The sequence below is a fragment of the Arvicola amphibius genome, chromosome X, assembly GCF_903992535.2.
Source record: "Arvicola amphibius chromosome X, mArvAmp1.2, whole genome shotgun sequence".
Classification (NCBI taxonomy): Eukaryota; Metazoa; Chordata; class Mammalia; order Rodentia; family Cricetidae; genus Arvicola; species Arvicola amphibius.
The window spans coordinates 55,890,089-55,912,989 of record NC_052065.1 but is presented as its reverse complement, the minus strand read 5'-3'; the positions used below and the strand labels follow the sequence as shown (position 1 = coordinate 55,912,989).

Sequence of the window (22,901 nt, the reverse complement as noted above, 5' to 3'; positions counted from 1 at the left end):
TCATTTATTTGTTATCCCTATAGACTTATTTTTGACTGGACTCAGACTTAGAAGTAGAAGCTCTCAGCGAGGACAGCCTTCACCTCTTGGCAATCTGTTCCTGGCACTTTTCTTTGGCTTCCTTCATTCTCTTGGCCAAATTTTAGCATATTCTGCAGCCTCCTCCTTGTTTTTCTTTGTTCGTTGCTTCTTCAGAGCAATACGCCGGCGTTTGTGTTGCAGGACACGTGGAGTCACGAGACGCTGAATTTTGGGTGCCTTGGTCCTGAGCTTCTTACCTTCTTTGTTTAAAGGCTTTCTGATAATGTACTTGCGGACGTCATCTTCTTTAGAGAGATTAAAAAGCTTTCGAATTTTGCTAGCTCTTTTAGGTCCCAGCCGACGAGGCACAGTAATATCTGTCAGTCCAGGAATATCCTTCTCTCCTTTTTTTTTTTTTACAATAACCAAGTTCAGAACACTCAGGTTGGCATACACAATGCATCCTCGGACAGATTTGCTCTTCCTCTCTCCAGTTCTCCTTGGTCTATAACAAGAATGCCCCTTACTCAACAGCAGGAGCACTCTGCCATGGGTCAGGACACCTTGTTTCATGGAAAAACCTTGTTTGTCATTGCCGCCACTGATTTGGACCACATAACCCTTCCACTCTTCACCCAGGGCATCAGCAGCCACTTCCATGACCATGCACTTCTCATAGATGGTCCGAAGCTTGCGGTCATCATCCACTTCGATGAGTTTCTGGCAGCCGGTGGCAGGGAAGGAGATATTCGGCTTGATCTTCGCACAGCCGACCGCCTAGGAGGCGCCACAAAAAAGAGACCCAACTTTTGCTTAACCCAGGTCACCTAGTTCTTACATCTTGCTTTAACCCATATTTAATAATTTTTGTAGCACCACAAGGTGGTGACTTACCAGGAAAGATTCAGCATGTCTGACCTGGTGGCCAGCTTCATGTCGACTGTCTCAGAGAGGAGAGGCATGGCGTCATACTAACTTCCCTTCTTCCCATCATTCCCTTATTCCCAGCATTCTGTTCTGTCTACTCCACCTATCTAATTCCTGCCCTATCAAAAAGCCAAGGCAGTTTCTTTATTAACCAATGAGAGTCCTCCATCATAAACTGTTTGCACAGACAGTAGGAAGAATAGGGCTGCCTTTGTAGTTTTCCCTGCATGGGAGAAGGGGGGAGGACCAAGGCAAAGATTACTAAAATTCTCCTTTGTGGAGGATCTGTTCAATATAAGGAAATGATGGCCCTATATGTTGTCCTACAAGAAGTCCCAGAACCCTGGACCCTCTATTCAGACAGCTCTTATGTAGTGAACCTACTATCACACTTACCCTATGCCTGTATCAGATTGGATGCTAATCCTATTTCTGCCTTGATGATACAACTCGGATCACTCTCAGAAGGTAGAAAAAAGCCATATATATTCAGCATCTCAGAGGACACCAAAACCTCCCTGGCCTCATTTCCTAAGGGAATGCTGCTGCTGCTGCAGCTTCAGGGGCCTGTCTCATAGAGGTCTCAACTTTGCCCATACACAATGATACCCAAACACAAGACTTAACTCATGTCAACTGGAGAGGACTCAAGTACCTACACCCTCAGATCCCTGCAACAGAATTAAAGAAAATTGTTCATACATGTAAGACTTGCCAACAGTTTCTCTGTACCCCCTCTGACAAAGTCCAGGGGTTAACACTTTAAAAAGGGTTAGGGCCCAGTATCATCTAGCAAACAGATGTAACACATTACCCTCCATTTGGCAAATGAAAATATATATTTGTGACCATAGGCACGTATTCTAAGGTATGCTGGGCTACTGCCCACTCAGGCCAAAAGGTAACCCATGCTGAAAGCCACTTCTTACAATGTTTTGCTACACTGGGACTACAACAGGTCAAGACTGACAATGGCCCCTGTTTTATAAGTAAAACATTAAGCCGGGCAGTGGTAGCGCACGCCTTTAATCCCAGCACTCGGGAGGCAGAGACAGGCGAATCTCTGAGTTCGAGGCCAGCCTGGTCTACAAGAGCTAGTTCCAGGACAGGCTCTAGAAACTACAGGGAAACCCTGTCTCGAAAAACCAAAAAAAAAAAAAAAGAAAGTAAAACATTAAAAGAATTCTTGCAGAGATGGAATATATCCCATGCCACCAGGATCCCAAACAATCCTCAGCATCAAGCAATTGTTGAAAGACATCACCAATCTCAAAGAGGTTCTTATAAAACAGAAAGGGGATAAGTCTCTCCCCATCTACAACTGCAAAATGCATTATTAACGATCAATAGTTTAAATTTTCAAAAATCAGATGAACAAAATAGATTCCAGAAACATTGGAGATCCCTACCAACAAGGCCCTGCCTAAAGGTTAGGTGGAAGGATCCTCTTACTAACCAATGAAGGGGCTCAGATCCCTTCTTGACCCAAGGCCAAGGATTAGGCTGTGCCTTCCCAAACAGAGGAAAAATACCTATACGGTTACCCACTCATAACTTAAAATTTCTCCCCTCCCCTCAGAACAATGAGGAAGACCAAGATGACCAGTAAAGAAAGAAAGAGGTTATGGCTTACAAAACTTAAATTCAAACACAAGAAAAGAATAATAACCACTGCCCAAGGGAAATTAACCCTTGAGGATAGTGTTGTCTGCTTATCAACTTCAGATGTCCCTCCTGGTGACAATCATGTTAATTCTTCTCACAGGCAGCAAGCCACCACCAACCACAGAAGGTGTCATGGATTTTTGTCAAGCATTGGCACTGGAGGGATCCGAAACCAGACTTCTCATGACACCCTGGCCACGGTGGACTGACATAATTGATGTTTGACCTCTGTGATTTGGCACATGGGAACTGAGTCATGGGAGACTGGATTCATGGGATAGAAGGGAGACCAGAATATGGAGGTTCTTGTGGGTGCAGCCTACCCTACCCCATGCATCTTACCCTGATGAGCCTGTGTGTTCTTCCTGAGGATGCCAGCAGAATGGGCTGTTCCGAAATCTCGGTGGAGACCTCCAATTGCCATGCACCATGCCCCGGTGTCTGCATTCGATACGCTTTTACCCAGTTACCGAGCTTCAGGCAAGGGGCTGGAGGTTAAAATACACACACACACACACACATGGACAGAGAGACAGAGACACGGGTCATCCTTGAATTCCCCAAGAATGCCCCCTTTATTGTGTTCAGGGGCAGATTATATAGAGATAGCCACGCCCAAGCCAAACCCACCAGAAGCCACTCTTCTGTCATCAGGAACTCCTGAAGGTCTCGTGCTCAGAGCAGCTGTAGGCACTCAGATCAGGGGATTACAAGAAATTCAGGATCTGGGGTCTCACTGCTCCCAACAGGGATCGACATAATTAGAAAAGACAGACTGCATTATGTTATTTACAAAAGTCTTTGGATCTCTTAGCAATAGTAACCTTACAAAATTAAAAAGGCTTAGATAAGTTAAGAAAAGATATTTATTCATTTAAGTCAAAGACACCCTATGAGATTTGATTTAATTGGTCCGCATGGCTTACCACATTCATCTCTTCCCTAATTGGGCCAATGACTGTTTATTTACCTGTCTTTTTGGCCCATGCATTTTCCAAAGACTGAAACAAACATTCCAAAAACAGATACAACTGGTACATGGCCCTTAGAGTATATTATGATAGGCTCAATACATCTCACCCCACAGATAAACTCTCAGTTTGAGGGTGTCCAGGCCAAAATTCCGGATAGGGGTGACCCTGACCCATACTCTCACCCTGGTGGGCTATTCTGGCCTGGTGATAGGGGTAAAGGGTGGAATATAAAACAAAATGGGGAGATGTTGAGACAAAATTATCTCAGGGCCTTTACCTCAAGGCCTATAGGACAGAAAAAAGCCTGGCTCGAGTTCAGGGCCCAGACTTCAAGGCCTGTAGGACAGAGAAAAGCCTGGCTTGGTTTGAGTGAGGATGAGACATCAAAAATTAGGTAAATGCCCCTACAGCCAGAGGGAGTGTTTAGCTGCCTCTCACTGTCTGGATGTACCCAAACATCAGACTGTGTCACTTAAGCTCTATAAGCTGATGCTCACAGTAAAAAACTGAGTTCCTGCTTTGACGCGGCTCCGTATCACATCTGATTGTCCTGCTTTCTGGGACGGCAGATCTGATTGTCCTGCATATTGGGGCTGTCGGAATGGGTGGATAGTGCACTCACCTTTCCTTGGGGAATAAGGTGGCTCAAGAAGCCAGTAGTATTCATTCCATTTGAAATTTTCACAGAAGTCAGGACATTACTAAAGGTCACTGGGAGAGTCTTTCAATGGAGAAAAGATAGAAATTGTTGGTATAATGGTTTTATAGGAAGTTATGGAACATGAAAGATTAACTTGTTTTTGAGAAGTGGAGGGTATAGTAGAAAAGGGAAAGGGGGGAAAATAACACTAATGATTTTTCAAGCAATCTCCTGGAAATATGAAATACAACTGTAGAAATGTCCTAAACTACATCTATACACATCTCTAAAAAGAGCTAGAATGAAGTCACCCTCAATTCCCTACTTAACACTAGAGTCTAACAAATCAAAAACTCAGACTCTTCCGTGGATTGCATCTTTTGGAGTTGTTATCCAGTGAGTTTGAAAAGACCCCTAAACATTTCATACTAATGACAGTGCTCCTGGTTCTCCTCCCTAATTTGACATTGAGACCCTGTTGATGAAGATATGAAATCCTGAAGTCAGAGAACATGGACAAATCAAGTTCATACTGACCTGGAAGCTACATCCTTTCATGCCAGCTTTACTAAATCTTGAAGATGATATGAATGTTCCTGTGAAAGAATTCAAAGCATTATTCATACTTATTTTGTAAACCCTGTGAGCTACAATTTTGTCAGGGCTCATTAGATGTGCCCTTAATGTCAACATGGCATAAAGGTCATGAAAATACCTATTTTCTGACTATCATTATTAGGCTGTGATCCTAGGCAGGGCACAGGTCCTAGTTAAGACATTGCTTCTATTATTCTGGTAGTGGAAATAATATTAAACAATCTCTACATGACTTATACCCCAAGATCAAGACACCTCTCCCCTCTTATTAGAGGATATTCTGTTTGTAATAAATGGCATTTAACACAGAGATCTACAGTTGGCCAAGGTACAGAGCATAAAAGAAAGCGGAATGTTCAGTCGTAAAAAAAAAACATACACTTTAGCCCCTCCCAACTCAAAATATTCAGACATCACTGTGGAAAAAAAGAAAGGAACCATATTAAGTGTCAGAGGTGGTGGAAAGAGTATCTTCTGGACCTAGCAGAGAAACTGTACATGATAACTCCAAGCATCTCTTAAAAGCAAGCTTCATGTCAAGCCCAATGCAAACCAAATCCTAGTATGGAGCAAGGGTTTGGGCACGATGTTTTATCCTTAGCCAATTAGATATTGATTATTGTTAGATGCTGGGACATGAATAATCAGTATTCTCTCAGAGTGTAGCTCCTGATATGTCACCCACACTCCAGTGAAAAGCCACATCCGCAAAGATAGTTGTGTGGCACAAACTGACCTTGATGAATGAAAAACTAGACACAAAATTGGGCTGAAAAGGATAGGTAGCTGGATCTGGAAAGCTGTGGTAGAAAGAGGATGAATATGATCAATCAAATTGTACAAATTTCTGAAAAAAAGTAATAAAATTATTTTAAAAGCAAAACTATAATGGATATTGAAAGAGAGTTAACTTTCTCAAAGTACAAATATCTATTTTCTTTGAATTTCTGTTCATCATTGAGGTGTAAACTTTATTAAAGATGTGACTAGCCTAGCAGAGACATTTGTTTTGAATGTAAAGTATAAAAGAACCTTTTATGAAAAACAATTATGTCACTCTAAAAGAAGAGTGGGTCAGCCATACAAAATTAGCTTAATAAGAATATATCAAGTGTAAAGAAAAATGACAATGAATTCATGACAGCGGACGTCACTTGAATATTTAATTCTCCAGATCTTCATATACTCATTTCTAACTTATTGTTGGTAGAAATTGTAGAAAAATTAACTAGATGTTTCCACGGAAACCTCTGAGGAAACAAGGTTAAAAAGTATGACAGTATGTTTCATTAAAGGGTGAATATGCACACACACACACACACACACACACACACATCTTTTTGTCTGTTTACTTACATCTGGACTTGTGAATGTCTGATGCATTGTACTAGAAGAAATAGAAACTTCAGTAGCCATTAGAGACTCAAGGGCATATATCTGTAAAACTAAAACTTCTGTTATACCTACTATACTCAAAGCTTATATGTGTATATGCACCTTGTCTTATTGAATCAACAGAGCAATTACATAAATTAGTTTCTTTTTTAGCTATTATGAAATTGAGACCCATAGAAATTAAAAGAAATTTAACAAAGATCAAAAGGTAGCATATGTTTAAGCCAAGATATTTACTTATTTTATATTATTAGCTTATTTCAATTGTACTAAATATTATTACAATATACTTATTTATGCATATAATATAGACTGACTCATGACCTATTTTCTCCCACTGTCAGTGCCTCGCCATTTTGCCCCATTCCTTTTGTTACATTGATCCTTACTACTTGCTTATTTATTATCTATTTTAGCTAGCATAAAAGTATTGGGTTTCATTATGACATTTTCAAACAAAATTCGTTGAGTCTATTCTTCTGCTCTTCTCTCTATACCTTTACCACTTTGTGCCTTTGCAATGGCAGGAATCTAGTCTTTTCTCATAAGAACTCTTCTTCAATGAATCCTGAATCTTTAAACAAAAGTGTGATACTATCATGTAGATACATGTTCCCAGGATACACTTGATCCTGCCCTGGTAGTTACCAGTGCAACATCCTGTTATTGTCCCACTCTCAATGCATTTCACGGGGCTACCCTATGACTCTCATTTTGCTGATTCCTAGATTTCAGAACTTTTCACAGAGCTCCATCAACTGATCAAGCTAACTCAGGAAGTATGTTCAAGGTACAAGCACATGACAGTGAATAACCAGAAGACACACAGGTGAATGCAATCACAGAGCAAAATTTATGCTTTTTATCAAACAAAATTGTATGGCCCCTATACAACTGGCAAGGCCAATGCAATGTTCTGGTGCAACATCTTCTATAATGCCCTGTGTAAGAGTGTTAAGGTCAAATATCTATTGAAAGAAAACAGACTGCAAGCCTCTTTCAAGAATCGCAGATCCCACACAGAACTACACACGGGGAGTACTGATGATCCTGCTGCTGCAGTCCATCATAGCCCTGACCTTCTGGATTAGGAAGCCTAGTGACAGCCCCTACCTTGCCAGGAAACCTAGTCTTAGGAAAGTGCATGAACAAACTTGAAAATACAGTGGGTGTCCAGGTGAAGGCCGTGAGTAGGCTCAAGCAATGACCCTACCTGAAGTAGTCAGTTACAGCCATGACACCAACAAATAAGAAGAAGATGACACTGATGAAGAAGGCAAAGAGAAACACAACCTGAGCTACTATCACATTATCCCACTGACGAGGCTAAGGCCAACCCAGAGGAATATATTGAAGACTTGTTCCAAAAGTAATGTTGACACTACATTCGCAGATGATATGCTTATAGCATTCTGTCTCCACACCCATCACCACTGTGGCTCTAGGATGACAACTCTCTCCTCATTGAAGACACTGCCTACACAGATGGATACTCCAATCAATGTAGCACGAAGTACATGGTGGTTTTCAAGGAGCCTAAGGTAAAGTGAAGCTATTTGCCAATGTCATACTCATGAGAAAAAAAACAAAAAAACATTACCATGATTAAGTAAATGCACTTCTCTCTAAAATAAATTTTTTCCCTTCCGTCTCAAAGTTCCCTTCTGTTTCCATGACTTATTCTCTCCTCTCTCTCTCTCTCTCTCTCTCTCTCTCTCTCTCTCTCTCTCTCTCTCTCTCTCTGTGTGTGTGTGTGTGTGTGTGTGTGTGTGTGTGTGTTAGTCAGGTTTCTCTAAAGTTACAGAACTTATACAATGGGTCTATAGATAGATACAGATATAGATATAGATATATAAATATATAGATGCATAGATAGAGATACAGAGATACAGATAATAGATAGATATGCATGGGTTTTTATTGGAACAGCATATAGGCTGCAGCCCAAAAATGGCTAACTGTAAAAGGTAAATCCAAGAATCCAATAATTGCTTAGTCCCAAAAGACTGGGTATATAAGCAGGTCTTCTATATATGCTAGAATCCAAGAGACAAAGGCTTCAGTGCCAATGAAGGAATGGGTGTGCTAGCAAAGCAAGGATAAGTAAACAAAGAATGAATGAGCCCTTTTTTCTTCCCTTGTCTTTATATAGGCTTTCAGGATGTGTGGGCCATAGAAAGATGTGCCTCCTTGCCTCAAGATGTAGATTGAAGACATTAGTCATCCTGCCTCAAGATTCAGATAAAAAAATCTACATCTTCCAACTTCAGGATCTGGATCAAAGGCATGTTGTCTTCCTACCTCAAGATCCTATCACAGGTATGTCCTTCATTTCTGTGTTGTAGTTCATTCAAGATATAGTCAAGCTGACAAACATGAAACTCTTTCTCTCTCACACACACACATACACACACAAACACAAAGTCACACACATACACTCAAAAGCACACATGCAAATATGTACACATATATATGTAAAATCATGAAGTCACAGAAGTTGTTACATGAACAAGACTTGAACCAGATAGACCACATCAGTACTTCATAATAGATGGAGAAGAAGGAATAGTGGATGCAGAAAGATTTGGAAGAGGAAAGAGTGGGGTGGAAATGGTGTAAATACAGTATTCATGTATGAAATTCTAACAAAATAAATGTTAAAAATAATAATAATTTAAAATTTTAAAAAATCTTCCTCTTAACCTAGATGATCCCCAACCAAAGAATAGATGAAGGAAATGTTGTACATTTACACAATGGAGTATTGCTCAGCTGCAAAAAAAACAGTAACATGAAATTTGCAGGCAAATTGATAGAACTAGAAATTACTATTCTGAATGAGGTAACCCAGACCCAGAAAGAAAAACACGACATGTACTTACTCATGAATGGATATTATGATGTAAAGCAAAGGATAACCAGGTCACAATCCACAGTTGCAGGGAAGCTAGGTAACAAGGAGGATCTTTTTTTTCTTTTTTTTTCCAGTTTATTTATTTTTTATTAAAAATTGCCATCTCCTCCCCTCCTCCTCCCCCTTCCCTCCCCTCCCCTCCACCCACACCCCCACTCCCTCCCTCTTGAGGCCAAACAGCCATCAGGGTTCTCTACACTATGTTGAGTCCAAGGTCCTCCCAACTCCCCCCAGGTCCAGGAAGGTGAGCAACCAAACTGACAAGGCTCACACAGAGCCCGTCCATGTCGTAGAGACCAAGCCCATCGCCATTGTCCAACAAGGAGGATCTTAAGAGTGAACACATAGATCACTCTGGGAAGGGGAAATAGATGAGATCTCCTTGGTAAAATTGGGGTGGGAGCAGTAAAGTAGAGGGAATGGCAAATGAGAACACGAGGGAACAGGATGGCCTAGTTGGGGGAGGGGCAGGGTGGGAGAGCAAAGAAAGAGATTTCTCAATAGAGTGGGTCATTGTTCAGCTAGGGAGAAACCTGATGCTAGGGAACTTCCCAGGATTCCACAAGGATAACCCCAGCTAAGACCCCTAGCAATAATGGAGAGGATGCCTAAACTGGTCTTCCCCTGTAATCAGATTGGTGACTACCCTCACTGTAATCATAGAACCTTCATCTAGTAATTGATGGAAGCAGATGGAGAGATCTAACTTGAAACACCAGGCTGAGCTATAGGAGGCCAGTCAAAGAGAGGGAGGAGGAAGGGATTATATGAGCAATGGTGGATCAAGATAGGGAAAACGACATACACAGTTGATTCAAACTTGGGGAAGCTTACTGACTCCAGAGGGACTGTTGGGAATCCTTCATGGGACTGAACCAGGCCCTCTGCATGTGGGTGACAGTATTGTAGCCTGGTCTGTTTGTGGAACCCCTGGCAGTGAAGCGAGGGTTTATCCCTAGTGCAAGAGTTGACTTTTTGAAGTCAATTCCATATGATGGGATGCTTTACTCAGTCTTGATGTGAGGGGAAGGGGCTTAGTCCTCCATCAACTAAATGCTACAGGCTTTGTTGAGTCATCATAGGAGGCCTTACTCTTTCTGAGGAGTGGATGGGGATGTGTTGGGGGGACATGGGGAGAGGGGGAGAAAGGGAGGGAGGGGAAACTATGGCTGGTATATAAAATGAATAAATACAATTAAATTAAAATTAAATAGATGGTATCCTATTTAGCTGTCCTTATTTATATTTTTGTTGGTTATAATTTTGTATCTTACATTCTATTTGTTCTGATTGTGAATAAATGAGACTGTTATAAAATATGGCATGAAAATAAATAAAAATGACTCTGCCTTCAAAAATAAAATTCTTAAATAAAAAAAGATGGAAAATGATGGTACTTGATCAGGACCAGGAAAGAATTAATTGGATTTCTACACATTCAAATAATAGGGAGGAAATAAAATGTAAATATGGGTGAAGGTATGATGATGAATAACACAAGAAATGTATATGTTCACAGTAAAATTATTTGTTATAGCCAGGACCTGGAAACAAACTAAATGACCCTCGACTGAAGAATAAATAAGGAAAATGTGATACATTTACACAATGGAGTACTACACAACAGAAAAAAATAATGACATCTTGAAATTTGCAGACAAATGGATGAAGCTATAAAACTTCATATTGAGTGACATAACCCAGACCCAGAAAGACAAACATCATAAGTACTCACCCATATAAGTGGGTTTTAGACATAAAACAAAGAAAAAGCAGCCTACAATTCACAATACCAGAGAACCTAGACAACAAAGAGAGACATACATGGATCTAATCTACATGGGAAGTAGAAACAGACAGGACCTCCTGAGTAAATTGAAAGCCTGGGGATTATGGGAGAGGGTAGAAGGGGAGGGGAGGGAAAATTAGGGGAATGGAGAAAAATATATAGCTCAATATAAACAATTTAAAAAGAATTTATCTAATTCAAAAAGAAATGAGCAAGATGGCCACACCGGTGAAGGAAGTACCAGGCCTAAAAACCTAAGTTTGACCCTTGAAACCCACATGGAAGAAGATAACTTGATCCTATAGGTTGTCTTTTGACTTTAAACACATACTGCATTGCACATACATACAGGCACACAGAGAGAAGAAAACACATACACACATATGCATAGATACATACACACAGACATACACATACAGAAATGAATACACAGATAGATACTACACAGAAACAGGCACACAGACACTCATGCATAGATATACACACACATGTACTCTCAAGTTTTACACACATACAACACAGAATAAATAAATAAATAATGCAAATTTAAGAAATCACTATCAACAACAGCTGACTTAGTGTTTGCTGTGCTCAGCCATGGTTTCATAATCTGTCACTTACATTAATGTGTTTCATACTTGTAACACTCCAAGCTCCCTAGACTGTGGCCACACAACTTACATGCACTGCTTAGACACATGTTCCAGATGAGAAAACTGCTGGTGCCTAGGTGCATAACACAGTCCCTTGGTACTCTCTAAGCTCTGCCTTGACTGCCTTGTAAGACAGCTACATTCGTTTCATTAGATAGGGTCATGTGTTCCATGGCTACCTGTGGGACAGGATACATGGGTTCTTGTACTTGTTTGGGACCAAGGTTGATGAGGAACTCAAAGATTGTTGGTAGCCTGTTACCAAAGGAAAGTCCACCTTGGTGGCCTGGTGCCTGATATGGTTCAGGCACACCGAGCGCTGGGGACCCATGAGACTTTTTGCCAGCACAGAGATGGCTGCATGCCTGCCCTCATGGGTCAGCCACAGGAAGGGGAAATGTGTGGACCTTTTTGTGGCTTCACCTTATTATGTAACATATCTTATTGCAGGATGTAAAGATTTTATTGCACCACTGTATTGGGACAGACAGTCTAATTTATGATTGGTGATAATTGAGTCAGTTTAGTTGGTTTTAGCAAGTCACAATTTCCTTAGCACTTTTAGTCTGTGATTTGATTTTAGCTTAACTATTTTTTAAATAATGTTTTCCTATTTTTATTTAAAGAAAGAGAATAGCAAATAATATTAAAAATTAATATTTACAATCCATATTATATAGCAGAAATAATGTAGAATTTAATGTGCATTAACTCATTTAATTTTCAAAATAACACCAAGAGATAGTTTAATACTACTTCTATTTCACAACACAGGGGAAGGGGCCTATTTCAAACTAAGTGTCTTCTTCAAAATCCCATCAGTTTCAAAATTCAAACCCAGAATCAAGACACAGCCTGTGCTTCTGACTTCTAAAGGATAATAACTTTTTAATAAATACTGGAAGATAATAAAAGTTATTGAGTTCCTGAGAAAGGGTTTGGTGCTCTGTTATGTGAACTTTTGTTAAATTTCTGTCTCGAAAATTCATTAGCCTGATGACCTGAGGTAAATTAGTTGATTTGTCTGAATTTTTGTTTCTAAATTTGTAATGTAATGATAATAAAATAAATTTCTGTAATATGAAGCACCTATTAGAGATATTATCTTGAAACACTTAGTGAAAACAGTTGTTAAAACTCACTATCTAATTGACATTAGGTGGATGTGGTGTTCCAGGGAGAAGGAATTAAGGTCCTGTCATTGCTGTTATATGAGCTATGAAGTTATGTGGTAATGAGACTGAGAAAGTGTGGGGGAACAGATCAAGAAAGACTTGGACAGAACTTGAAACGTTTAAGTCTATAAGTTACAAGGGACTAACTAAGGAGACCAAAGTTTCAAAGGGCAAGCAATTGTTAAAGGTGAAAGGGAAAGAGATAACCATAATTTATGTCAAGCTCCTTTATGTTGGTTCTGTGACCAGAAGCTCCGTAGCATCTAAAGAGTACATCTGTAAATACAGGAACCCTATTTTTTCTGTTCAACAAAGACTACTGAGGTAGTGGGATTAAACAATGATATGACTGGTTTCAAAGAAAGGTTAGTAATTTTGTAGACACCTAAAATTTCCTTTATCATGGAATGCAAAAAGTACCATTTAAGTACTTAACCTCAAGAGTTAATAATATATATTCAACTGATGGGGCTGTGCATGCCTATAATCCCTGTCTTCAGGGAATGCTTCAGGAGAATAATTGAGTTTGAGATCAATCTACAGTACTGAGTAAAAGAACATATCAAATGCACGCTTGAATTTATACAAACAACATTGTAGAAATGTTAATAACAACCTTATTCTAAATCACATTTAAATGTGATAAATCAACTCCATTAGGAATTATTCAGAAATAAAAGGGAATGACTACTCATGAATACAAAAACATAAATTTGGAAAAATTAAGCTTTAAAAAAGGAAAGATAAAATTGATAAAGGACAGAGAGACATGAATCCACATAGTGTTTGCTTATATTTATATGGTTTTGTCTTCCCACTTCTTTTGCTTAGCTGGTTGTATTAGGAGGCTCTACAGCAAAGGAACTGATAGAATGAATATACATATTCAATGAATATATTATATATGGCTCTAATTTTGTATATTATTGATATTCTGTTTGTTCTGATTGTGAATAAGGAAAAACAATATTGTAAAATCAATAGAATGACTTTGCCTTCAACTATGTGTGTGTGTGTGTGTGTGTGTGTGTGTGTGTGTGTGTGTGTGTGTGATTTTGGATGTCTTTCTATGTATGCATTGTTTTTATTGTTTGAGCGCTGTTTGCTAAAGGCAAGCAGAGGTTAGGCTCCTTTAAGAGAGGCTTTCAGACTCAGCATTAGTGGTAAAAACTCGTAGCTCTTTTAAGACACTCTGCCACCAAACACTTAAATTGTCTTTATGATGTTTCTTCAGGTTTCTTGGTGGTGGCATGGACCTTGAGACTCCACAGAGTTATAGTAATAAATATGGCTCCTGCCAGTACTTCTGCCATGAAGCTAGACTCTCAGAAAAATAAGGAATGTGTTGGAGCCAACCTCCAAAGCTGTAGATTTAGTTCTAGCCATGCTACTTAGCACATTCAAGTCTTGTGCTCAGAAAAAGATAGAGATAAACAGTAATAACAGAATCACATGGAAAATACCTCTAAATGGTTTAAAGTGTGTTAAAAAATACACATAGACTTGGAAGAGAAAAGAAAAAGAATAGAGAAAATCCTTTAAAAAGAAACAGAGTAGCCAAGTGTGGTGGCACATGCCTTTAATCCCAGCACTTGGGAGGCTGAGGCAGGAAGATCGCTATGAGTTTGAACCCAGCCTGGTCTACAGAGTGAGGTCCAGGATGGTGAGAGATACACAGAGAAACCCTGCACTATATATATATATATATATATATATATATATATATATATATATATATATATATAAGAAAGAGAGTAAAAATGGCCGCACAAGGGTGGAAAATACACAAATACACAGAGTCTGGATTATATGTATTATTGTGTTTTCTTCAAATTTTTGACTTTGAAAGAGCTAATGACAGAGAGACATTTCATTGTACAGGCTGCTAAGTTAAAATAACATATATATTTAATGGTATCTTGACAACAACCTTTAAGTTTAAGGACTTGTTACTTTGTAAAAGAGGTTCTGATTTTGTTTCCACAGTGGATAGAATGCTTTATATCACTTTCCAAATAATATTGATGATCAAACAAGAACCCTAAAATGATCTTCAAATTTCCTTCTTTACTGAAAATCTTTTCAGATATTATGGGTCTATAGGCTAAAGGTGGATGCCCCAACTCTACAAAAGAATTATGGGTGACTGTTCAGGCAGCAAGATGTCTCTGTCATTTCTAGAACTTTGGAAGTTGCTTACAATGCACTTCCTGTTTACTTAGGTCATTTTATATCCTTCTGGGGTCTTTAATGGAGCCAAAGACTAGAAGATACAGTTAGTTATGATAGAAGATAAATTAGATATAAAACATTAGACTCACAAATATAGGATAGAGTATTTTCCTTAATTTGTCAAGTGTAAATGGACTAAATATTATAACTATACTTCTTGCTTGATAACTGTTTTACATATGTAATTTTTCTGTGTTAATGTTAAAAACCATGTGGTATGTCCTTCTGTATATGTGTTGCTTTTATTAGCTAATGAACAAAGATGTTTTGACTTAACAGAATAAAGCTAGGCAGGAAATCTGAACAGAGATATAAAGGGTAGATGGAATCAAGATGATGGCATATAGCTGTGAAAGGAGAAAATTGCCAGAACATTATATGTAAGCCACAGCCTTTTGGCAACACATAGATGAATAAAAATGGATTAATTTAGATGTAAAAGCTAGCTAGGAATATGGCTGAGCCATTGACCGAACCGTGTTTTTGTGTGATTTATTATGTCTGGATGGCTGGAAAACAAAAGCACAGTACATATGTGTGTGATGGAGGAGAGTTATCTGTCTATGTTTCTTTCATTGGTTAATTAATAAAGAAAACTGCCTTGGCCCTTTAAGAGAACAGAAAAATTAGGTAGGTGGAGTAGACAGAACAGAATTGTGGGAACAAGGAAGTAGAGTTGGGGAGACGCTTCAGGCAGTTGCCATAGGAATCTCCATGCTGCTCCTCTCCGAGATGGACGCAGGTTAAGATCTCTCCTGGTAAGCCACACCTCGTGGTGCTACCCAGATTACTAAATATGGGTTAAAGGAAGATGTGAGAATTAGCCAATAAGAGGCTGAAACTATGGGCCAGGCAGTGTTTTAAAAGAATACAGTTTCCGTGTAATTATTTCGGATAAAGTTAGCCGGTTGCTGGGAACTGGGCGGCGGGACGCAGCCCCGCCGCTTCACACTACAGATTGGCGCTCCAACGTGGTGACTAAATCCACTTAAAAACCTTGCCCACTTGGGATCGGAAAGAAAGTTCTCTGAGACCATGCCAATGGCTCACTGCTCCCTTCCTGCACCTGGGCAGATGGCGGAATCAGGCTTAGGCGAGCGGGAGAGCATGGCGGATTCCTGCCGCCATAGAGATGTTTTCAGACTGCGCGGTGCTCTGCTTGTCAGATTTGGCTGTAACTTGGATGAAAAGAGTTTCTGTGCTGCACGCTCAGTCTCAGAATTAAACTGCTGAGTGCGGCTCCAATGTCGACTGCTGTGTGCCTGGAACTGTGTGCGGGCTTTGGCTCTGCTCCGCCATGCTGAATTGTGCTGACCTCAGGCAGGAACTATCGTAATTACCATGATAACAGCGCAGTTAAGGTTTAGACTTGGCTATAAACAGGCAGTACCGTATTATTTTAAGAAGTGGTTAACCTTTTAAGAAATGCTCCTGGATAGTAAAAAATTACAGATTCACAATAGAAAAGATTCAGACATAGAAGGCCTTTAAATGGCTCACGTAGGCTTAAAAGAGAGAAAAAGAAAATATAGAGAATAAAGTTAATGCCTTAAAAAAAAAAGGTTAAAGTCTTTAAAGAGACAGAGTACAGATAGTTATAGATTAAAAGAAGTAAAGTGATAGAGTAAAAATAAGCCACGTAAAAATGGAAAATTCACAGAGAGTCTGGATTATGTATTTTGTTGTGTTTTCTTTGATTTTTTTGACTGTAAAGGAGCTAAGTACAGAGAGACATTTCATTATATGGGCTGCCAGGCTAGACCAGAATGGACATCTTAACGGTATGACTTCAGGATTTGGATCTAAGAACATGATGCTTTGGAAAAGAGTTTCTTCTTTTGTTTTCACAGAGGACGAGACTGTGTATTGCTTCTATCCCAATATGGTATGATAGACCACGCCCTCCTGAAAGGTTGCTGTGAACACCCTCAAAAAATTACTTCGCTCAACTGCCGACTGGGATGAACCTAGCAGACAGGTTATACCATGAAAGACCTAAATAACAGCGCCCCCATTCAGCAGGAAGCAGTTTGGAGAGAAAAAACTGCGCCCATTTTCCCAAATATTGCTTATAAATGTTCTTTTACATTTAAAGGGGGAGATGATATAGATATGAATTTGCATTGGTATGGATTTTAAGGTCAATTTGTTATATGTATATGTATTTCTGATTTTGATTAAGCTATTGTGATTGTAGTTCATTTTAAAGAATGTAATGTATAATTAGGAAATATAGGTTGTTAATGGATAATCATCGATTAATAGTCAAGCTTGTAGTCATGTTAGTCATTTTCTAGATGTGCATAGATATATTTCAGATAGGCATTCTTCATATCTTTCAAAGACTGCAGAATATGGCATTTAATGTTTTAATAACTTAGGGTTTTTCATGACAATGAGACACGTCTGCTCCTGGCAGCACCAATCTACTTCAAGAGGAAGATGGGCATCGAAGAGGCTACTTATGGAGTTTGTTAGCCATTTGGGCAAGAAACTGCTCTTGGCTGGACTGTTCCATAAACTGGACACAAAGAACCCGCAGAGAGAGGACTGCTGAACTTGCCTAAAGGTGAGATGGTCTTTCGGGGTTCAGATTCATGAAAGAGTCTGCGAGACGTTCTGCAGGACACAGCAGAAAGTGACTGAACTGTCTTTGGAATTTCCTGCTTCATGAAAAAGTCTGCTGGACACTATGGGCCTGAAGGCTGAAGATGGATGCCCCAACGGTACAGAGGAACTTTGGGTGACTGTCTAGGCAGCGAGTTGTCTCTGTCATTTCTAGAGTTTTATAAGTTACTTATTTCTTATTTACTTAGGTAGCATTATATCCTTCTGGAGTCTTTGATGGAGTTGAAGAATAAATAGATAGTTATAGCTTTCCTTAGTTATGATAAAAGATAAAATAGATTTAAATATTGTAACTGTAATACTTGCTTGATAACTGTTTTGTTATATGTAATTTTGCTATGTTAAAGTTGAAGCCTTTCTTTTTTGTTTAAACAGAAAAAGGGGAAATGATGGAGGAGAGTTATCTGTCTATGTTTCTTTCATTGGTTAATTAATAAAGAAAACTGCCTTGGCCCTTTAAGAGAACAGAAAAATTAGGTAGGTGGAGTAGACAGAACAGAATTGTGGGAACAAGGAAGTAGAGTTGGGGAGACGCTTCAGGCAGTCACCATAGGAATCTCCATGCTGCTCCTCTCCGAGATGGACGCAGGTTAAGATCTCTCCTGGTAAGCCACACCTCGTGGTGCTACCCAGATTACTAAATATGGGTTAAAGGAAGATGTGAGAATTAGCCAATAAGAGGCTGAAACTATGGGCCAGGCAGTGTTTTAAAAGAATACAGTTTCCGTGTAATTATTTCGGGTGTAAAGCTAGCCGGTGGCCGGGTGGCGGGACACAGCCCCGCCGCTTCTTCTCACTACATGTGTGTGTGTGTGTGTGTGTGTGTGTGTGTGTGTGTGTGTGTGTGTGAAGGATATTTATTAAAATAGTTTACAAGTTGTGATTCAGCTAGTTCAATAATATCTACCTACTAATGGGAGGTCAAAAAAACGAGTAGATGCTCATTACAGAAAGCTGTTTGTCTCATATGATCTTCAGTATATGCTGGAATCCCAAAGAACTAGTTCTAATGCCAGTGAAGGGGATGTGTTGTGATCCAGCTGCCCTCACTTCTCCTGACTGACAGTGGAACTTCCTTGTGGTCTGTAATTGACAAGGATGTTTGTGTTCTTTCTGGTCAGTGGGTCTCCACAGAAGGAGTAGAGGTATAAAAGGTTGCTGGGCAAAATAAAAATTGCTGTCCTTCCACCTGAAAAGAAGCCTCTGTGTCTCAATCCTGGCACCCCCCACCAGTCCCGGCTATCTAGGCTGTGCTGGCTGCAGCAAGTGGAGGTTCCACCAAGATCTGGAAAGTGGGGATACGTGAACGGGGTTGCTCCAGCCACTGGCTAAATCAAGGAGCATACTGGGGAAGGTAAAGTGTTTTTTATTTTTCATCCCCAGAGATAACTCTGACAAACATCCTCCAAAAGGTAAGCAAGTATAAAGAGGAAGGAGGGTGAATTGAAAGGCCTCAAAAAGTAACTGAAACTCTTAAAGCAACAAGGCACGGAAGTAATAAGGAAGACAGCCAAAGATTTTGTACAGGAGGGGGTTTAAATGTTCCAGACTGGGAACAAGCCAAGTCAGATTAAAAGGAGTGTCTGTCTTCATCCCAGAGATGCCCTGAGGGATGCCCTCTGGAAGATTGGCCAGTAGGGAAGAAATAAAAAGGAGGCGGGAAGGTGAATTGAGGGCCTCAAAAGATAGAATGTGTAGAGATCTATGTTATTGTGTTGATTGTTTTGTCTTTTGTGTTCTGGACTGGAAAAAGACATTTGATCTGGGAACTGCTAAGAAAGGTATTTTGACTTTGAAATACAGGCCTAAGGATTTGATGCTTTGGAAAAGAGGTTCTGCTTTTGTCTCCAGAGAGGATGAGAACCTGTGGATTCATTGCAAATTTATGTGGTTTGAATTACTGAGACCCCCTGAAATGTTGATGTAAAATACTCCAAAGAATGCAGCACCCCCACTCAGCAGGAAGTAGCCAGACAGGTTGATGACACCCAAACTCCCTAAAAGATTGTTAAAGTAGGGCCCTTCAATGGTTCTGGAGCAGGAGCAGCGAGCCTGCTTCCCTGAGTTCTGCTCTGCTCCATGCAGCAGTTTTGATCCAGAGTGAATGTGGCTGGGGCCAGAAGGCAGCTGGAGCAGAACTTTGCCACCACAGCTACTGCTGCAGGACTTGCTCTCTCACAGACTGTGCAGACGGCTGAGACTGTCAACCAGCTTGCTGAAAGAGTCAGCAATGCTTTGGACATTCAAAATGATCTTAATGGACATATTCAATTGGGCATATTGACCTTAAACCAACAAGTGACTCTGATTCATGAGCGAGTGGACTATCTTTGGACTTTTCAACAGTTAATCATGTTATGGGAGATACTCATGGCACTGTATTGCATGCTTCTGCTACTGTTATGGAACTCAACCGTCATATGGAAGGGGTTTGGAATACTGTTTTTGTTAATTTTACCACCCAGTTAGTGCAAGCTAGATGGTTGCAGTGCTGGTCTGGCTCCTTGGCACTGTCAGTCCTGGGGATACTTGGTTTAGGGCTGTGTGTCTGGGTAGCCATGGATGGGCACTCCTTTGGGGACAGGGAATATTAGAGGGCTATTCCCCATGACAGTCATAAAATAAAAGGGGGGAGTTGTGATCCAGCTGCCCTCGCTCCTCCACTCCAGTGGAACTTCCTTGAGGTCTGTAATTGACAAGGATGTTTGTGTTCTTTCTGGCCAATGGGTCTCCACAGAAGGAGTAGAGGTATAAAAGGTTGCTGGGCAAAATAAAGGATGCTGTTCTTCCACCTGAAAAGAAGCCTCCGTTTCTCAATCCCGGCACCCACCCACCCCCGCCAGTCTTGGCTATCTAGGGTGCACTGGCTGCATCAGGGATGTACTTGCTAGCAAGAGTGAGGGCAAGAAGGCAAAGAGAGAAAGAGCAAGCTTCCTCTTTCTTTTTCTTTTGTATAGGTCACCAGCAGAAAGTGTGACACAGATTAAAGGGGTATCTTCCCACCTCAAAAGATCTGAAATAAAAGTGGGTCTTCCAGCTTCAAAAGATTTAATTAAGAAAAAAAAATACTTACAGGTATACCCCACTAATTGAATTTTAGTTAATTACAGATATAATCATGTTGACAACCAAAAATAGTTATAATATCAGTCTATCTGCTCCATGGTCCTTATAATTTCCCACAGTCCTTGCCTGTTTTGTTTCAAGATACATAATCTACCATACCTAATGTACCAATTGGCCTACCTGGGGAGAAGGCAGGATGGGGACAAGGCAGGATGAAGACAAAAAACATAATTCCCAAGACTTTGAGAATGTATTTCTCAATTTTTCTTATCTAGGTTTTCAAAACTCTCTTTTTAAGTCTGTCATATTATTCTATTGATTCAGGTGGCTTCCCATGCAAAACAGATTAAGAACACTAGGGTATCAGCTTTTTTGTTCTCTAGCTTTAACTTAAATCTTTTGGAGGCATTATATTTTGTCTTTTTGTTCTGAGGGCTTTATAGACAGTGGTTGAAGCCATTTAACATGCATTGGATCTAGTGAAGAGTTATTGTATATTCAAATTGTTTCCTAAGCCTAGGCGATAAAATATAGTTTGTAGGCAGAGACTGCTTGTTTGTTTCCAGCTACCCAAACCCAAAATAATCACACAGAAACTGTATTAATTGCAACACTGCTTGGCTAGTATCATACACATATTTATATCTTAAATTAACCCATATCTATGCATCATTATAAAGTTGTGGCCTACTGGCAAGGTTCCAACAGGCTCTGGTGAGTGGAGTGTCTTTCTCCTTTAGCAGCTACATGGCATCTCTGTGACTCCACCTATTCTCTCTCTCTCCATATATATATATATATATATATATACATACATATATATATATATATATCTTCCAGCCTGATATATTCTGCCATTCTATAGGCCAAAGCACCTTCTTTATTTGTTAACCAATAAAAGCAACACATATAGAGAAGGACTTCCCACACCATTTACCCTTTTCTGTTCAAATTAAAAAGAAAGTTTTAATTTTAACATAACAAGAGTACATACAAAAAACAGTTATCAAGCAAGAATTATAGTTACAATACTTAGTCCATTTAAATTTTTCAAATTATGAAAAATATCTATTCTATCTTTGTGAGTCTAAAGTTTTATATCTTATCTATCTTTTATAATTATAAAACTGTCTTTATTCAGTTCCACCAAAGACTCCAGAAGGATATAATAAATGGTGTGGAAAATCCTTCTGTATATGTGTTGTTTTTATTGGTTAATGAACAAAGAAGCTGCTTCAACCTATAGAAGGATAGAATATAGCCAGGCTGGAGGTGATCTATAGAAAAAGAGTAGGTGAAGTCAAAGAAACACCATGTAGCTGCTGAAAGAGAAAGATGCCCACTGGAGCCCACCGGAACCTTGCTGGTAGGCCACAACCTCATGGTGATGCATACACATGGGTTAATTTAAGATATAAGAGCTAACTATAAATATGCTTAAGATATTAGCCAAGCAGTGTTATAATTAATAGAATTTCTGTGTGATTATTTTGAGTCTAGGTGGCCGGTAGAGAACAAGCAGTCTCTACTACAAAACATATTTGTTCTTATTGTATGCAGTTTTGTATTAGGCTTAGAACTATCTAGACAAAATGGGGAGGTGCTGTGGGATGTCTTTAACCCAATAGCCTTTAATATACCAGCCCACTTGGGTGTGGTCTTTTATAATATAAATGCAACCATAAAGCTTGTGTTTGCTCTCTCTGCTGCTGGTTTCGATTCCTGTTCCCTGTTCATGCAGAGGTAGTGAGTCTACCTCTAAATAAAACATTTGTTATACTGAATTCTGAGCTAGTGTGGGATTACTCTATAGCATCCATCTTCAGTAGCTGAAGGCCCCTGATCCACTAGAAGCCATGCCAGCAGCCAGAAGCCCAGGTAAGAACCCCATGTAACTGCCACCACTCCTTCAGTATCCAAGCTGTCTATTTCCAAATCTTCCATCTCTGTTTAATATTTACTGACTCCAACTCTATTGGAGGAACTTCATCTGGACCAGAGGCTACAGCAGCCACCAGAAATTCAGCCCCCAACACAGGAAACACCTCGCTGATCAACCAGAGGCCACCCCGGCTATGTAAATTCATCAGTCACTCTGATGGAGGCCCTCTACTCAACCAAAGGCCATTCTTGCCAGGAAGTCAGAGAGGAAACAGAAATCAAGGACCCAAACAGCCATCTAACAAGAGCAAACTGAGAAATTAGCACCTAGACCTATAATTACC

The 22,901-nt window shown here is 39.8% G+C and overlaps 1 pseudogene; it reads right to left on the bottom strand.

The window, feature by feature from the left end:
- Positions 1-79: 79 nt before the first annotated feature.
- Positions 80-22,620, bottom strand: LOC119804279 (annotated as a pseudogene).
- Positions 22,621-22,901: the final 281 nt, after the last annotated feature.